Below are 18,806 nucleotides of genomic sequence, written 5' to 3' on the forward strand. Positions count from 1 at the left end.
ACATCATGCTCAGCATATAAACCTGGGGGAAGAAGGAGGAGGAGGGAACATTCGGAGTTATGCCTTTTGTATTCCCAAGTAACCATTACACGTGATGGATCTCTGCTTTCCTGGAGACAGTTGGACACTTGCCTGCCAATGGGAAGCAGTGAATGAATTCCTTGTTTTGCTTTGCTTGAATGTGTGGCTTTTGCTCTACCTATTAAACTCCCTTTCTCTTAACCCATGAGTCTTCTCAGTTTTACTCTTCTGATTCTCTTCTTGTCCCACATTGAGGGTGGGGAGTGAGTGAGCATCTGTATGAGGCTTAGTTGCCATCTGAGGTTAAACCACGACAGCTCCTTTCCTGCCTTTATGTAGTCAGGGCTACAGAGCAAGGCTGACAAAGACAAGTGCGAGTGCAAAACAGGTGAACAACCACATGAAGTGTGGCAGGGCAATTTCTCTGGAAATGTTATGTTCTGCTTTGCTTGGAGGAAAAAAAATATTGCCCAGTCAAACCTAATGTTGGTGATGACTGTCACTGCAGTGCAGTGGCAAGCTCTTCCACAAGAACACATAATTTTTCACATCGTTGCTACGTTTAATTTTAACTTTCAGTTCTATAACATGGAATAATCAATGGGACAACTTGACCCCATTATGAAGACAAGGTTGAGAGAGTAGGGATTGTTCAGTCTGGGGAAGGGAAGGTTCCGGGGAGACCTTATAGCAGCCTTACAGTACCTAAAGGGGGATGGAGAGGGACTTTTTACAAGGGCATGTAGTGATAGGATGAGGGGTAGTGGCTTCAGACTGGAAGAGGGTAGATTTAGATTAGATTTCAGGGAGAAATTCTTTACTGTGAGGGTGATGAGGCACTGGAACAGGCTGCCCAGGGAAGCTGTGGATGCCCCGTCCCTGGAAGTGTTCAAGGCCAGGCTGCATGGGGCTTTGAGCAGCCTGGTCTAGTGGGAGGTGTCCCTGCCCATGGCAGGGGGGTTGGAACTAGATCGTCTTCAAGGTCCCTTCCAACCCGAACCCTTCTGTGATTCTGTGACCCAGTACTGAAGTGTTCAAACAGTTGAAAAAGTTTGGGGCTGAAGTAATCTGGAATGGTATCTTATATTTTGCTTGCTAGGCCTTGAAGAATTTTTTAGGTACGCATAGTGGGTTGGGTTTTTTTATGATTTAATAGGAATCTTTAGGAAAGATAAACTAGTCAGAACTTCAGCTGCTTGGAACAGTGATTTGAATTCACATGAGATCAGGGAAATCTTTGGTTTCTATTTTTTTTGAAGTACAAAATATTTAAGTCAAACTCAGGAAAAATTAGCATATTTCTGATGATCTGAAAATATGGGAAAACAATCTATTTTCTTTACCCCAAGAACAATAAAGATACGTAATCAAAGGACAATGTTTATTGACTTGAGGCAGAACTATTCAGATTCACAATGTTTACTTTTAGATGCCTAAACCGAAACACCCACAACAGACAGATTTACCTGTTTCAGGTTTTAATATGTATGTTTCACAGTGTGTTCATTCTGATGACTCGTGTTCCAATTAACATCATCTTCACTTATTTGTTTAATGAATAATCCATTACTCTAGAGTTCTATTTAGCAAGACCCAGAACTTAAGCAGTGGCATGTCGAGTGATCCTTGCAAACTCATACCTCTCCCAGTAGTATCAGCCATGTTATTTGGTTTACCTTCAGCTATGCTTGTCTTTGAGATTTTAACAGAAACCTGCCAGAAACTGTTGACTAGGAAAAGAACTGCATTTCTTCAAGATCTCCCAGCTCCATGCTTTATTTATAGTTAGATTTTTGTGTTCGGGCTGAGAGAGGCTGTCCTCAGGTTTATGGACTGTGATTTGACAACTACAAAAAAATACAACTCAGTAACCTAAAGCATACTATTAGGAGGTTAAATAAAATCCTGAAATCCCCCAGGGATACTGTCAGAAAGCAGTTAAATGGCTTGGTGTGTCAAACCCAGGTGTTATCGCAGTGTCCTCATTGCTGTGCAGCAATGGTGGGTTATGACCTTACTGTATCTAACACGGGATATGTTCACCAGCAAAAACGTACAAGTGTGAAGTTCACATAGTTTTGGAAACCACTAATTAAAATCAGACACTTTTAACTTTGGAAAGTCTTCCTAATCCCCATCTTGTAGCTGTTTAAAATCACATCAAAAAGATTAGTATTTTTTTGTCACTGAGACTGTTATAGCTGAGGTTTTGACCTACAACTTTCGAAAAGAATAAGGATCAAAATTCACCTTTCACAAACATGTCTGCGATGCCTGATAATTATTTTTGAAACTTTGTTCTAGGAGATATTATATTGTCTTTAAAACTTGCTGGTGCAACTGCATAGTTCTGAGAGACAATTCATAGGGTTGTAGTCCTTGGGCTTGAAAAGCTTTCTGATTTTCTTTTGTTTTATGGTACTAACCAATGCAAATAGAGGCGATAGGGTAGGACAGAGGAAGGGGTAGAACTCAATTTAAATGAAGTTGACAATATTTTTATGGCACTGTAAGGACTAACAGTAATCATTGTTACTAATGACCTCATAAATCAGACTAGGAAAAAAGTAAGAGCTCTCCGGATATGAAGAATTTCTTTTGTAAACTGAGGAGAGAAATATCCTTGGATTGTATCTAAAGTCCTCTTTCACTTAAAAAAAGATGTCACGCCTATAACGTATTAGAAAACCTTTTTAAATCTTTGCATTGGTTTTGCCCTTGAAATGTAAAGTAGAAAGGTTTTTATTATGTAGCATTAACATTTTACAGGAAATTGATCTTCCCCATTTGATGTTTCAGGCTTTCTTTCAAGGAAAATCTGACTGAAGTATCCTGATAGATGTTTGCTTTCCCTCTTGCCTTTTCAGAAGCACAATGCAGGGGACGGAGATGGGGGGGAGGGGGGAAGGGTGCAGCTTTGTGGATAGAGACAAGAGAGATTCCTCTTATTCTTAACAGTTACGATATTGATCCAATAAATTAGTTTAGATTACACTGTCACTTGTGTTTTGGTTTGTTTTTTTTTTTTTAATAAAATTAAAATCTAGCACCTACTTAATAAGGAAAGACCTGCTCTTACTTTTTTGAATAACACTCGTGTGATTGCTAGGGCAGCATACGGGTTACAACACCTTCATTTTTAGTCCAAGACACAAGGCTTTATATTAACAGTGTAAGATTTTTCTTAATCTTTGTTTTGTATTTCCTGGAATGCATTTCTTTTGGAAAGCACAGTAAGAAATTTCTGACTTTGTATAGGTCTTATTTCCAAATTTTATATCTTGTTGAATGTTCTTATCTTAATAATCATCTCAAAGCAGGAGTTCTGGAAGTAACATTCCATCAGGAAACATCCTGACAAAGAAACATTTATGAGATATATAAAACCTTGTTTGTTTTAGAATTTGTGTGTAAATCTGTGTGATCAATTTATATGTTTCGAAATAGAATCAATTAGGTTATACGAATACAGTAAAATGGCATGTTTTTAGGGGATTCACTATCCCCTTAAGCAAAGCCATTAAAAAAAAAAAATAATCTAAGCATGCTTGTATTTAGAATTTCTAAGTGTACCATAACTGTGCTATGTTATCCTGGATCACCATTTCCTATGCAATAGTTCCCCTCAAGACACAGAAATCCCATCCTTTTTTTAATAAACTGATGGAGTCTATGATCTCCTCAGACAGTTGCACTTCACATTTTCTTTCAATTAATGTTCATAGAGAAAATATCTTTGAGTAGCATCCTTCCATCTTCTTCCTACTTTCCTCCTGAAAATATGGGACTCGGATCTGAAGCAGCAGTGTGGGCGCATTTGAAGTGCGGGATTGCGAAAATGCTCTCCAGTTTCAGTTCCAGTGACTTTTGTGATGTTCTCCCACCATTAAGGCTGAGAATAAGTGCAGATCCTTGTTCTTGCTAATCTGCTAATGGCATGGGATCGTGTTCCCTCAAGGTGACGATGCTTTGGTGCAGGGTAGGAGGCAGTGCTGTCCACTGTCACTGTTACCCATAGTTGGTAACGGGAAGCCAGCTCCATGCCAGGTCAGCTCCCATCTGACAGATCGTGTTCAAATATGCGTGGATGTGAACAGATTGCTTCCAGAGCCAGGTCCGGGGTGGAAGCGGTATAGTTGCTGTCTTGCAGTGTGAAGCCTGAGGAAATAAATCTGCCTGGGTCCCTAGCTGGCTCCATGCATGTCCATGGCAGGTGTCTCTGTGCTATACTTGTTTTCAGAAGTCAGTATAGACACAATGAGGTGGCTTTGTATGGAGATAGCAGTGGTCCTGAGCAGTTTATGTTCATCTCAGCTGCCTGATTGGATCCAGCCTTGTCCCTCAAGAGCTACTTCAGTACCTAGGCACCATGCTTCCTAGCTTTGCGGTTTCTTGAGATTCTTTTTATTTGTGGAATGAGTTGTGCTGCAGATACATGGGACGCCACAATTCCTATGCAAGACCAGTCTGGATCCCTTAGTAGTTGTTAGCTCAGAAGCAGCGCTCTTTTAAAAATAATAATAATAAAATGTCCTGTTTCAAAAAAGGGAGTGCTGCTGAAGAGTCCAACCAGAACCGACAAGACTTCAGGCAAAGAAACATTGGTATAATAGAGAATGGAGCAGAGCTAAAAACTGAATCAGTGCTATTAATATGAAGAAAAGCATCAGATGAATGGTTTAGCAGACTGGTCAAGAATTTAAGTATGTGAATTTAAGAACTTCTGCAAAGTAACAGGCAATTAAGGCGTTAAGGCAGATGCTTTTTTTTTTTTTTTCCATCTTATGCTTTTAAAGCTGGAAATTTCCCTGGTTGACAGCCTAGAGGAATATTGATAGGCCCAGAAGGGAAACTCTGCCTGTCTTAACTGTGACAAAATCTTTGAAGAGAGACATAGGAATAAAATCAGCACTTTCTGAAAAGGAGAACAACACTCTGGAGTCCTGAAAATGCTTCAGAGAAGCTTCCCAGTGGGGTTGTATGAGGAGTTTAAAGAGGCTATGTGAATTCACAGAAGGGAACCAAGTTGTCCTGTCACCTTTCTGTAAGGTGGGAAGTTACCTGTGGGATAGTGTTCTCCCAGGAAGCCGACAAATTGTTTTAGGAGGCGAATAATTAACGTGAGGGGAGAGGGCAGCATCTGGTGATGGGGCTCAGTTCCCGCAAGAAGCAAACACTTCTCTGAAGAGCTGAAGACCCTTTTGGGGACAGGCTCCAGATATATGGCTGTTGGCATTTTGGGCTCTTGTATAGCTGCCAGGTAACTCGGGATCTGATTGCATTGGTGAAATTTGAAATTCACCCTAAAATGTCCTACGAACAATCTTTGCCCTGTGAAGTAATTCTCCTCACTCAGGGCATGAGCAGAGAGCTCAGAAAGCATGGCCAAAAAATGGCATTAGTGTGTTGGAGGCAGGAGAGAGACTTTTTTTTTTTTCTTTGGTAATAAGTAATGGAGATAAAATAGGTTAGTGTAGAAAATGGAGATCCTGGAATAGTAATGCTGACAAGTTTGGAGGTTTGTGGCAGATCAACCCCATGTGGAAAGCCAACTGATCCAACTGATCCATATGTGGCAGGAGCAGTCAGTACCACACCCAGGGATTCAGGCTTTGGAATCATCCATGTATTTCACATGTGAAATGGAAAAGCTGTTATACTGTTCATTTTTGTGTTCTGTAATGTTTAAAACCATCTATGCATGACATGCACGTCAAAATATGCGAGTAATGGCTGAGATATGCATTTTTGTATCTTATGGTATCCACGATATCACGGATGACTGATGGATACCCTACAGCCTTAAAAGTTATGCTAATAACATGTTTTGGGTAATGAAAGCACTTTTTCAAGAAAATAACAGATTGTGGGGAGAAAGCAGGGGTACATTTTCAGCAGGTGCAAATGTAATTTTTATATGTGTATGTACTCCATAAAAACATGAACAGTTGACTTTTAAATTCCTTATGCGGACTTGCAGTGTTTGATCCAGGGATGTATATTGGTTGCTTGTATTAATGTATTACCTGCCAGCTGTCAGCAAGGACATGAACATCAGTACAGAGCAAAATATAACATTAGAGGAGTGATTCCTGCCTTTGCTTTTTTTTTATTCATTCTCATTTCTTTTGAGAAATGCTTTAGCATCTTCTTTTTAAATGGGTCTCATTGATTTTATTTTTTTATTTATCTTTTCACATGCTATTATAAATTCAAATACATAGTGGCTTCTACAGGTTCTTGGCAGAATCAAATTAAGGCATACCACTCTTGATGGACCTGTAAATAAAGAATTCTACTTTCACTACTATTTCAATCAATGAATATCCATTAAATAACGGGGGGGGGAAAGAATACTTTTTTCCTTGAGTTTTAGACTGCTGGGTTGTCTGAGGGATACGGATGGAAAAATGTGTTTGAAATACTTTTGGGGGGGGGAACAAACAAAACAAAAAAAACCCCAAACAAACAAAAACAACAACAAAAAATACCGCACAACCTATTGTGCAAATTTTTGTTGCAAGACTGTTCAAGGAAAGGAGAGGTGAAAACTTAACATTCACATGTAAGCTTTACATTCACATGCAAGCTTTACATTCACATGCATTGACATGTTTTTGTTTGTTTGTTTTTCTTCTTAAATAGAGATAGATTTTGTGATAGAGCTGTTGGAGCATGAATATTTTACCCTCTTATAAAACTTCAACTTGCTGAAGGAAGCTGATATATGTAAAACTTGGTAACAGTTGAGCACCTTATCAAAGATCGTTTGAGCTGGACATTAACTAATAGCTGCTTCTCAGCAATACCATTGCTGGGTGTGCAACCACGCGTAACTGTGAAGTCTTCCGGTTGTGCATTTTTTTCCCCCCGTACTCTAGGAAAAAACAGTAAATTATGCAAGGCTTTTATTGCTCAGACTTCATTTAAGCTTTTGCAAATTCAGGGCTTAAAATGCATAAAATTTGACATCCTGATCATGTAAGTTTTCCTGGACTTTTGCAAATGGAAAAGGAAGATTTATTTTTTTGTTTATTTTTTTTTTTCCTGGGATAACTGGAAGAGCCAACCAGAAAATTGCTGCACCTGGTAGCAGTGCCTGTGGAAGTAACAGTTAAACTATGTGTGTGTAGTAAGCTAAGATCAGTTTGACCTGCTTAGTATGTTTAGCATCTAAAGAGTAGTAGCATTTATATTTCTCAGTCAAAATTCTGATATCTAATGCATATTCTTTCTCTGCCGCTGTCTTATTTACTCTCAATTTATACCTCTGAGTGGTACAAAGTGGCCTTTATAAATGGTCATGATAAGAAGACTCATTCTTTCCCCTTAAATTTGACATACCCATGTGTCTGCTTCTTTGTTTCTACCTTCTTTATTTTTTACATTTGGATTGAAACAGATACACTATTGTTTTAATCGTTCTTGCTTTCAAACATTTATTTATTTTTTATTTAAAGTCATGACTACTTCTGTTAATGATACCACTTATCCAGAAAGGAATAAAAAAAAATAAATGAAGGAAAATATTTATCTTCTGAAGCAGTTCCTTTATAGCAGACATAATCTCTTGTATTATGTGGGTATTCTTAAAGTGCAAAGCAACCCAAGCTCAGTAATTTGTAGAGAAGAAGTCCAAGGATAGCAGTCAGGAAAACAACCCTTACAGTGCATCGACAAAACCCAAAACCCCACAATAGTTCTGACTTTACAGAAGTGTGAAGCGGAACCAAGCACAGATAGATCTAGTGAAAAGCCTTTCAAAGACAACGTGGTACATGCGTGAAAGAAAACTGGCCCAAAATTTAAGATATAAGCTGCTTTGATTTTTCTTTTTTTTTTTTTTAATATTTATTTTTAACTTGTCTGGTAAGAAATTTTTACCTGGTCTGTTCTGCCTCCTCTACCAGTTTTAAATTTGCCCCCACCCTACCTTCCCGCTGCCAACCAACAAGTGCTTCCTCTGTCTGCTGCTCGTCCCTAATTTTGTGTTTGAAAGCAAGCCCCGTGAGAACAGTTCAGGTGCCTGTTCATTTCAAGTGCTGAAACACAGGGGATGTTGTCGCTTCATGCGTCAGGCAGCTGCTTATGAACAGTGGGGTCTTTATGGAGCTGCACCCAAATCATGTACCCAAGGTACCTGAACTTAGAGTGGTCGTTTCTCTTTGCTGAAGATCTTTCAATGCTCACACCTCCTTCCCCTGCAGTTGAATTGAAAAGGGGATGAGGAGAACACTTGAAACCTTGACATTTATTTGAAAAAGCCAAAACATGTAGCCCTTATTTTTGCTGAGGAAAGCTTGTAAACATGGGAGAGCAAATCCCAGAGACCTGGAAACAAGAAGGTAAATGAAAGGACTCTGAATTTTAGAAATATCTGATTTAACAACTATAGCAATTTGAGGTATATATACTCTCATAGTTTAGCAGAAAGTGTTTCTTTCATCAGCGGTATTGTTCCTGTTGCTATAATGAGCACCAGTGTTCAAGGCAAGGTGCACAGACATTCACCTTGGAAGAGATTGAGCATCTGGGGAGGACACTGTGAGAAACTGACGGTTATTTTAGCTAGGGAAGTGCAGCGAATGGAAATTGGGTCAGTACCTCTGAGTAGGTTTGGGGATCTGGAAGCTGTGGGAGGTCTCTGTGCTGGGAATGAAGATGATGCTGTGGCTGGTGCTGTAACAGCACATTGCTTTTCCCTGTGGCCCCACAGTCGGCCCCCGACTCTTTTGAAATGACCAAGAGGATCCACGGTTGCATGACACCGTGTGTGGGCAGGCTCTTCACTGCATCTTTTCCGGCCTGCCCTTGCATCTTGTCCAACAAATTTGCCTGGCTATAGGAAATTATTTTCTGAATCTAAATACAAGTTAATATTGGTATGTTTGTCACTTGTATGGTATTTCTTTCTGTTTTTCAACAACCAGTTCCTCAAAACTATGAGAGAGATGATGACTGTATTTTTCATTACCTGATACTGTTCTATTCAACACAATACAAACACTTGTATTATGGTCACAGTTTGAAGAATTTTTATAAGAGATGGCATATAAAAGTAGGTTGTTTGATAAATAATGGTGAAACATTTCCTCAAGATCAAAGAAAGTGATACAGCTATAATCTTAAAATAAATTCATAATTATAATTGCATGTTAATTTTTAATTGAGTCTTCAGTTCAAAAACAGCACCTGAAGAAGTTCATGTGCCTTGTTTTTCTACAGTCATTGACTCTAGTTAAGGGAGTGTTTAGGAACTGACATGCAATAGTGAAGTTAATTGACCTGAAAAGTTGTTTGCAGTAATTTTATTGGTAACAGTGAAAAAAATTAATCATAGTTTTTAATCAGCTTCTCCCAATTCGGGAAATTGTCTAAGTTGTTAAAATAACAATAGTAGTAGATTTCAGAAGGCAACGGTGCGTAAATGCTGATGGAGGAGGAGGAGGAGAGGCTGGGGCGGTTCGGAGGATGTGAAGCCCTACACCTAAAACTCCCTTTTAAGGTTAAGGGCTCAACCTCTAGGCACCTAATGACACCAAAAACTTTAAAAGCGTCGTTGTTTCAGATCATCAAAATTGAGCGTGTTGATTTGGGGAAAAGGCTAAGCTGTGATCTTTAAAAAGTCAGCACGGACCAACTCAAAGTCAATGCTTTACAGGCAGCCAAGAGCAAAAAGAGTACGAGGGTGGGTGTCGCAGGCAGTTGTGTGCTGCCCTTCGCTGATGGGGAGGCCGATGGGAGCCCTTCTCACAGGGGGTTGCAGTACCAGGGCTTCACTGATTAAAAGGTTGTGGGTTGTTGTGGGTGCAAGGACTTGTGGACCAAAGAGAAAAGAATAAAATCTTGTGTGGTTAGTGTGCTTGAAGGGAAGGGAGGAGGGAGACAGAGGGCTTTACATCACGTTTAACAACAAGACTTTTATTACTTGGGAAGGTGTGCCCAACAAGTCACGTCAAAACAATTAAATGCTGTCCCTCTTAAATTAAGGAGTTTTATGGATGACTTTGGGGCTTAAATTTCTGTGGCAGGAATTATTACAAGTATATGCTGAGTGCCAGTGTATTAAATTGCTGATTAAAAGTTGGATTAGTTTTCAAACGATAGACTAGAGACAAGTGTTGTTCTTTGGAGGTGGGGGAAGAAGAGAGGCTCGTGTAGGTGTTTAACAGCATAATGGTGTATTTGCTAATAAGATGCTTGCTAATTTTAGTGCCATTACAGCAAATGCTGGGGTATCCATATAACAGTAAGAACAATGCAAAGAACATTACCTGCCAATGTTATTAGCTGCTTTGTACTTTTTGTCATGGGAATTTTGGACAGGCAATATATTCAGAAGCATCTGCTGACAAGAAACACCCTAAAAAACATATTCACAAACACCATGTATGGTTTTGAGCTAATTCTTTTTTTCTTCCACCCCACCCCCAACTTCCTTTTATACACAGTACCTTTCTTTTCTCTCTCTTCCTTGTGGATTTGACCATTTCCATTACTTTCTTGTTTCTGCTGAGGCTGGTAAGCTGGTTTGATGCATTCAGCAGTCAAAAGTGCAGTTCTGTGTGCATTTGTGTTGGCTGAGTAAGCAAAATGAAAGAGGCTGACTGTGAAAGTGAAAAGGTGATTTACGCTGGTGTCATAGTGCTGTGCAGTAATAAAACACAGGGATTGTTGGACACACGTTATATTGTGCAATTATACAATTATAAACAATATAATTGGAGGCAGTTGAGCTTGAATGCAGCAGGCTGTTATTTAGCAATCATATCTTTCAAGGCTCATTAAATGCAGATTTATACACAAAATAAAAGCTTTGCTCTATAAAGGCTAAATATGTAGTGGCATTTATTCACCAAAACGTAATACGTAGATCTAAAGCTGTCAACATCTGTAATGGATTTAGTCAGTGGTTGTAAATGAAGTTGTTCAGTGGGTATGACAATATTGAGCTCTTTGCCTTTATTTAAGGCATTATTTCTGTGACTTCCTTTGTACGTCCAGTTTGTAACGCCAAAGAGCCTGCACATACAGCTGTGATCTAGGATTTTGAAATCTGACAAGCAGGGAAACTACAGGTGGTCAAAGTGTTTTGAAAGGTAACAAAGATCTCTTAAAAATCATCTATATTTTGGGCCTATGTTAACCCTTTAAAATTTTATAATTTTGAAATGAAGAATGAGTTTGTGGGGAAGAAAATTAAGAAGATGAAACACTTCGTTGCTGTTACCCCAAGTCATTTAGGTTTTTGGTGTTTGTTTGGAGTTTTTTTTTTACATATTTAACTTTATTACGTCAAGTAAAATAAGTTTTTATTTCAAAAAATAAAGGGAGAAGAATCTTATGAGCTAAGAGGGGAAAAAAATACAGAAGAAAGAACCTCGTAAGGTGCAGAGATCTACAGCACACATAATGTATATTTAAATGTATACATATAAACTGAAGTTTGGATGCTTACATATTTTTTTGTTAGGCTTTTTTGAGTATCTAGAACTCCCACTGACTTGTAAACAGGGCTGTGAAACAACAATATAAATAAGAAACATTCTTGAAGGAGAGCCTGCAGGCCTCGTATCGGCTCAGCCTGGGACTACAAAGCATCTGACTCATGTGCTAGAGACACTTTTGTATCTGTTTTCAATCCACATGTGAATTTTTAAATGCTCCATTTTAGTGCTTTTCCTGACACGTTGTTAGCACCAGTCTCGTTTTGTAATTCTGGGCAGCGTGTTTTAATTTTCATTCCTTCTTTAAGTGATTTGCAGGAGCCTGATAGATGCAAGGCTCCTGAAGAGTTTTGGGATGCCTCTGATTACGCAAATGGTCTGGCACGATACAGCCGCTGCATCGTGGTTTCCAGCATATACGGTACCTGACCTTAGCAGGTTGGGGCTGTCAGCCTTTTAAGAACCTCCTGGATTTTACACTGCTAGCTTTCCCTTTGCTAGGTCAGAAATGTGTCTGCACAATAATTGCAGTTTGCTTGAGTTCAGTTCTGATACTGGAACACGTTAATTAATATATTATGATTTATTGTAGTTAACTTTTGAATACATGTAAAGTATCGTGGTGTTGATGCCTTTAGCAACTGTATCTTACTTCTAGGCTTTGGCAACTGTGATGCAATGCTGTATTTCAGAGCTGCTTCCCTTCTCCCACTTCTGCCTTGTTTGCTTATTTATCCAAATGTGTTAACTCACAATATTTCTCAGTCATGTTAGGGAATTAACAAGGTCCATCTTCTTGTAACCACTGCTCTAAAACACTGCAGTCTTTTCAAAGTTTAGAGATTAAGTATTCTCAAACGCAAGCCATGAAATTCAAATGTTGCTTGGTAACGCTCCTTTTGTTTGTTTTTTCTTTAATTATAAAAAAAACCCCAAATTTAAAAAATGTAATTTCATAGTAATGTAGGGACAGATGCTCTAACAGCCTTCACTAGCTCCATTGTAAAATGGTCTTACAACACTACCACGATGGTTTGGTGGAGGGTTTTTTTGGTTTCTTTCTATCCTTTAGGCAAATATAAATTCCTACACAACATACAAAGCAATGGAGATCACATGCTTATTAAGTTTCAGAATTTCACGTTTAAATCTTCAGTGGTGAACTATTGTTATCCGATAAGAGTGCCTTGAGAAATTATTTTGCTTGTGGAAATTCACTTCTTTGTGGACATACACTTATATTTTGAAACTGCCACCTCATTTGTGTGTTCTGCAGAATGAGTGGAAACTGCTTAAACAGTCTAACTGGCTAATACCTTAGGTTTGCATATTTGGTTTGGTTTATAGGTTTGGGTTTTTTTAATTTTTCGGAAGACCATAGATAATTAATCTCAGCTGGAAACAGCCTTGGAAAAGCTTGTATTGCGCATGTTCATTCTGTATCTTCTGAGTGCATACGCAGTGCATAACTCGGACCCCCAACCTTTCAACTTTTCAATTATATTAAGCTCCATTTTAAAAGCAAATACTGAGTGATTTTAATCAACGTTGCCTTTTTTGTTTCTATCTAAAGTCCTCTCCTTTCAAATAAATTGCCAGTTGTCTCCTGGTGTGCTGGATAAAAGCAGTAATCCTTATCTAGTGCTTTATGGCATTTCATGGCTAGGAAACAGAGCAAAGCAAAAATTTATCTTGGTTGATCACCAAGCAGAGTGTGCTGGCTTGTATGACAGGCAAAAAATTAAAGTTAGACCCCAAAACAAGAACTCATGTTTTCACATATATTTTGGTTTTGTTTTGTTCTTGAGTTGCTGTCTCCTGATGCACCACTGTCAAGACACAGTAATTGCTGTATCACAGGGTTTTATCACCCTGTGGGCTTGGGTAAAGGAGAAGCACGGTCACGGGATTTCTCTTAAAATTCATGTTAACAACATCTCCACCACAGGGATCCCCACAGGTTCTTTGGCTTGCACGACTGGATGCGCTCCTGTCCAGCCTGCTCTAGGTGAACCTGCTTTGGCAGCGGGTTTGAACTAGATGATCTCCAAAGATCACTTCCAACCCTACCATTCTGTGATTCTGTGACTTACGGTGCCTATCTGCCCTTTCCATGAAGGGGAGCAGTTTATCCTCCAGGACATCTAGTTTTCCCCAGCTTATCCCATCACGACCAGCTCATTGGGAAGCTCTGCTCAGGGGCAGAGCGGTGGCTGAACAAGCCTCTGTCTTCAGAAGCAGTATGATAGCTGAACTTTTGCTGTTTCCCATACTTCAAACAGGAAATTAATGTCTTGTCTTAGACATTGTGGAGTAATAACTTAAATTTGAGGGTCTTTAAATTGTTACTTGAGAGAGGATAAAACAACACATAGACTGTAAACGTAAAATAACTTTAAGAGGAAAAGGGAATAATAGTGCATGCTGAATAGTCCGTATTACTCACTGAGCAAATTACTCTTTTTGGAAGCTTAGGCTAGTTTGGGTGCACATTTTTTTAATCGTATTCATATCAGCTTTTGTATAATACATTTCCTACTCTTAAGGTCTAGTCCAAAGGTGATAAAATGTTTTTGTAAACAGCTGTACTGCAGACAAACAACGCTGAGCACATCTAATAGGATTCATGTAAGGATCTTTTTCCTCATTACCATTGCATAAATGCATGCAGTGCACTGAAAGGTGGTGGTCTTTTGAAAGAAAGAAGCAAAGAGAAGACTGAGTCATGAACTCCATCTTGATCTGAAAAAGAAATGTTATTTCAGTTGTGTATGTGAGGAAAAACAAGTTTTGAAATTAAAGAAGAAAAGTGTCGTGTATTAAATGTATGTGTGGGAATTTTCAAGATAATTTTTTATCTAGATTGAATATAGGTATCAATGATTGAATAGGTTGATAATGTGTTTCCATTGTACTGAAGTTGATTCATAAACCTTCCTCTAATCAAAAATGCAAATAAAGAGAAAGGCACTAGAGATTAATAACATAGTGAGTAATATTGGTAAAGACATTATGGATCTTAGAGCATAAAAAAAGACTTTTCCTTCAGTCTTTATAAAAATGTAGTAGATGTGCCGGTGTTTACCCTGCCACCCACCTTCTAAAATATTTCAAGATCCTCATAGGAAGAGGCTGTGAAAGCCCTTCTCAGTTATGGCTGTTACCAGAGCAGAGGCTGCTCAGATGCCTGGACCGTGTGCTGAAGCACTCGTGCACCTTCAGGGAAAAGCAGAGAGAGACCCTTCTGAGAACAGCAGAGGACTTAAGGAGCTGTTTTTATCTCCTGCTCCTATTAATTAGAAAGGCAGAGGTTTGACTGCTTCCAAGGGCCTAATGAGAAGTTATTCAAGCCACTGGAACAGGCTGCCCAGGGAAGTTGTGGATGCCCCATCCCTGGAAGTGTTCAAGGCCAGGCTGGATGGGGCTTTGAGCAGCCTGGTCTAGTGGGAGGTGTCCCTGCCCATGGCAGGGGGGTTGGGACTAGATGATCTTTAAGGTCCCTTCTAACCCGAACCATTCTGTGATTCTGTGAACTAAGGAAATGTAAAGTGAAGTATAGCTCACATATGGGGGTAAGGGGGGGGAAATCAGCTTTGGACTGTTTGAAGGCAGTGGATGTGTTTAAGCTGAGCTGCAGACCATTGTCCAGCTGGCTTCGATCTCATCTGTTTTAATGATTGAAATGTTCCCTAGGAAAGCTGTTGTAAGAGCAAACAAGTGATGCAAATCAGCAGAAAGGGCTAACTGTGTAACTCTCCTCTCATAGGAAGACCTAAGTGTGTGACAAGGCGATTTGCTTGCAGGCAATATCAGAAACTTGAAGGTCTTTAATTGACCCATTAGAAATCTTCTCCTCCCCCCCCAATCATTTATTCAGTTCTGCATCTCTTTCCTCTTTATACCATGCAAGCATGCTGTGACAGCATTATTCGTGAGGAAATTTCCTGATGCATTATAGACCAGATTGTTCTTTTCTCCCTTGCGGCATATCACACAGTGTTAGTTTTTACTTTCTTGTTTGCACTTGGCTATGTGTCAACATGGCTCGCCACAAAACAAACAAACAAAACCATGGAAATAATCCCCTCTCTCAACTCTCCCAAATAATTGCTTCCCTCCCCACGCCTTTTACGGTCTAAAACATTGACACCTATAATCCTTACCCAAGGCAAGAAAAGGGTGCCTGCAGGAAATCTCTTGCCGTTCAGGCACTGCCATAGCTCCCTATCAAGTTAATGAAAATTCTGCTACTCGAGTGGAAATGGGATTGAGCCTTTGCTTACTGACCTCATTCTGATGCAACAGAGTTCCTTGCACCTGCATGACCAAGGGAAAAATAGGAAGGCCAGTGTTAATATAGATTGAGTAAAAAAAAAAAAAAAAAAAAAGAAATCAATGTCAGGTGTCATAGGTTAAATGTTCCTGACTTGAGTATCTTTTCCTAGCTTACCCTGAAACCTGATCTCTTGCACTGCTTAAGTGGTGTCAGTGAAACAGTTTAAGTCAGTAATAGTGAATTCATGTTTTGAGCTTCATTTTGAAGGCAATTAATATAGCGCACTACAATTCTGTACACCAAAAGATGTAGATTGTGTACTGTATCATCTCAGACTCAGAGGCAGATAATAAAGATTCATGTTATGTTGCTGTCATGCTAGTAGAGAGTTGAAACTTAACCTGTTTTGTTTTCAAGAACAAATAGCATTAACAATACGTTTTAGATACATTAATGAGAGCTGGACACTTCTAACTTCTGCATACTTTCTAGTGAATGCATGCTGCTAGAGTCTTGTTTGCCTTTTTTTTTCTAGTTCAAGAAATTTCAGCAAAGCTATTCTAAATCTTAGTTAGACTGTATGAATATACAAAAACTAAGTAGTTGACAGCTATGATTTTCAGAGAGCTGATTTTCTAAAAAGGCAATTAATATAATGGTACTGTTGGCAGAAAACAGTTCCCTTATCTCCCCGGTAAGTCATTTCTTTCCATTCCCCTTTTCCGTTCCCTCCTTTTGACTTTACTCAGAGAGAAATAATCTGTAGAAAGGAGCAAAGATGAAAAGTGGAAGTAAAGAAAAACACATTTTGCTTTCTGGTCTTTGCAGATTTGTCCAAAGGGCACATAAGAACTTGTGTGTACAAATCTTTCACAATTGGTAACCTTCAGGGTTTTCTTTAAATCTTTCTGAAATACTTATAACTAAATGCTGAACCTCGGTGAACACTCTGTATCAAGATTAAAATGAGATAGGATACTGATTGGGAAATCTAAGTTATCTGTAAGTATTTGAATTGTAACGGAAAGTCAAAAGAAAGGTGTGGGGCGCTAAACTCTCAGTGGTGACAAAGTGCTTTTTTGTTCTTCCCCGCAAAAATCCGTGTCTTGTTTAGCCTGTTCTAAAGAAGTCAAGACTTCATCATGGGTGAAAATGTATTGCTTCATATTCAACAGGTCAAGTTTTCTTCGGATTGAGGCAGAATTGTGGCTCGCAGACACCTGATGTGATAGGTAAGTTGATTTTGACGTGTCTTAATACATTACTGCCACATGAAAAATATTGATCTTGATTATGGTAGTGTAAGTACAAACTATTGATGTATTATCTCACTTATTTTTCATTTACATTGGTGGAAGTGAAATGAAAATTTACTTCCTTTGCCTCTCTCCCAAATGACACTTCAAAAACAAGGTTTAAGTAACTATTAATGAGCTCTTTATTTAGAACCAATATACAGTAGGAGATAAGTGAACACGAAAAGTAATTTCAATATACCTTGTCTCTTGAAATAAGATGGTAAGGTATTTTTTTAGTGTGAAAAAAAGATATTTGGGATTATGGGGTGACAGCTCAGAAAATCTGGTGTAATTGATGCATAGTCCACATGCTGATAGAGTAATAAATAACTCTGGGTATAGTAATAGTCAATGATGCTAAATCACTTAGTGGCACTGTTTCTCTTTTCAGCTATTTAATCAGATGGGCAGTGTTGTAAAGAAGGTATCCCAGCATGGTTCTAGTACATGAAGGAGTGGCTAAAGTAAGGGTAGTGTCTTATATTGTGCTGTTCACTGAATTTTGTTATTCATGGCAGTTGTTTAATACTTAGGGCAGAGATCTACAGACCCATTTGGTCTTACAATCATGGACCAGTGGTGCGGTGTGACCAAGCAGGAGTTTTGCTTACCCTGGAGTATGTGAGGCCGCTCCAGTTCCAGAGAAACAGTGGAGAGAAATGTGAAAGGATTTGATCTAAGCTTGCGTGAGGCTCTAGAAACCCTTTGCCACAGGGACATCCACTGTGGAAATGATTGCTGGAGTGGCTGTGGCAGTCAGAAGCAGTTAGGCAACTGGGGGTGTCCTGCGCTACTTGTGTTGCCCAAGCAGATGCGTTGTGGAGAAGTGTATTTAATCAAATGGACTTGATCTGACAATCAAAGTTGAACTGAAACTTGCAGTAGAAATTTCTAAGTATGGAAAAAAAAAAGGAAACGACAAAAAACTATTTGTTTGTCATCTTTGAAATCTAGTTTAGAAGACTGCTTAATGATGTCATTTTTCAAGTTGCAGGGTAGCTTTTTCTGAAGTAGTCTAGACGATATATGTTTCTGATAGGATTTTTTGAGTCATATTTACAATACGTGTTGTCTACATTCAGTTTTTTATGGTTAGGATTTAAAAATGAAGGTAGGAAAAAATGTCAGTGCTTTCTCTACTAGTCTGAACACGATCGTAAATTTCTAGAACTTTGTTGATACTTCAGAGTTTTCTTTTTATAAAGATGTGTAGGAGACAGTTTAATTCCATTCAGTCTGTTTCACTTCTACCACTTCTTTACAAGGTATCAAATATGTTTTTGGTTTTCTAACTTTCATTTTTCATTCATTCTAGTACAGAACATCAAAGGCAAACTGGTAGCACCAGTGCAACACTGGGATGATCAAGTGACAGTAAAATTAATAATAGGGAATATAAAACACATAATATTTTTGGCACCAGAACAGTTTTTCATCCAGACCTCTGTATTACACATGGATTGAGAGGCTTGTGTAATGTCAGTATGCTGTGATTTATAGGTCAGAAACTCATCCCTTTCTAGATAAAATGAACCTTAGTTTAACTTTTTGTGTAATACCTTGCAATAAATTAGACGGGCAGGCATTTAATGTGGTCTGGACATGAATTCTTCAAATGAGAGGTGCACTCATATTGCAGGAGTACATGAGAGAAATGGGTGTTGCATGTGTGTGTTGTGGAAGTGCGATTGGTAACACTGGAACAAATGCCTATGGTTTTCTATTGATATGTTGCCTTATATTATGGATTTGATAAATCAATTC

The 18,806-nt window shown here is 38.8% G+C and overlaps 1 protein-coding gene across 10 annotated transcripts in view; it reads left to right on the forward strand.

Moving 5' to 3' along the window:
- Positions 1 to 18,806, forward strand: part of LOC134511775 (poly(rC)-binding protein 3-like) — a 538,190-nt gene that overhangs the window by 191,126 nt on the left and 328,258 nt on the right. For 9 of the 10 annotated variants that reach the window (XM_063326281.1, XM_063326286.1, XM_063326287.1 and 6 more), the window contains exon 3: positions 16,920 to 16,976. The exons of the other annotated variant lie outside the window; for it this stretch is intronic. The gene's annotated coding sequence lies outside the window, so the exon portion shown is untranslated. The remainder of the gene's footprint in view (positions 1 to 16,919; positions 16,977 to 18,806) is intronic. 10 annotated transcript variants of the gene reach the window in all.

Source organism: Chroicocephalus ridibundus, chromosome 2, assembly GCF_963924245.1.
Source record: "Chroicocephalus ridibundus chromosome 2, bChrRid1.1, whole genome shotgun sequence".
Lineage (NCBI taxonomy): Eukaryota > Metazoa > Chordata > Aves > Charadriiformes > Laridae > Chroicocephalus > Chroicocephalus ridibundus.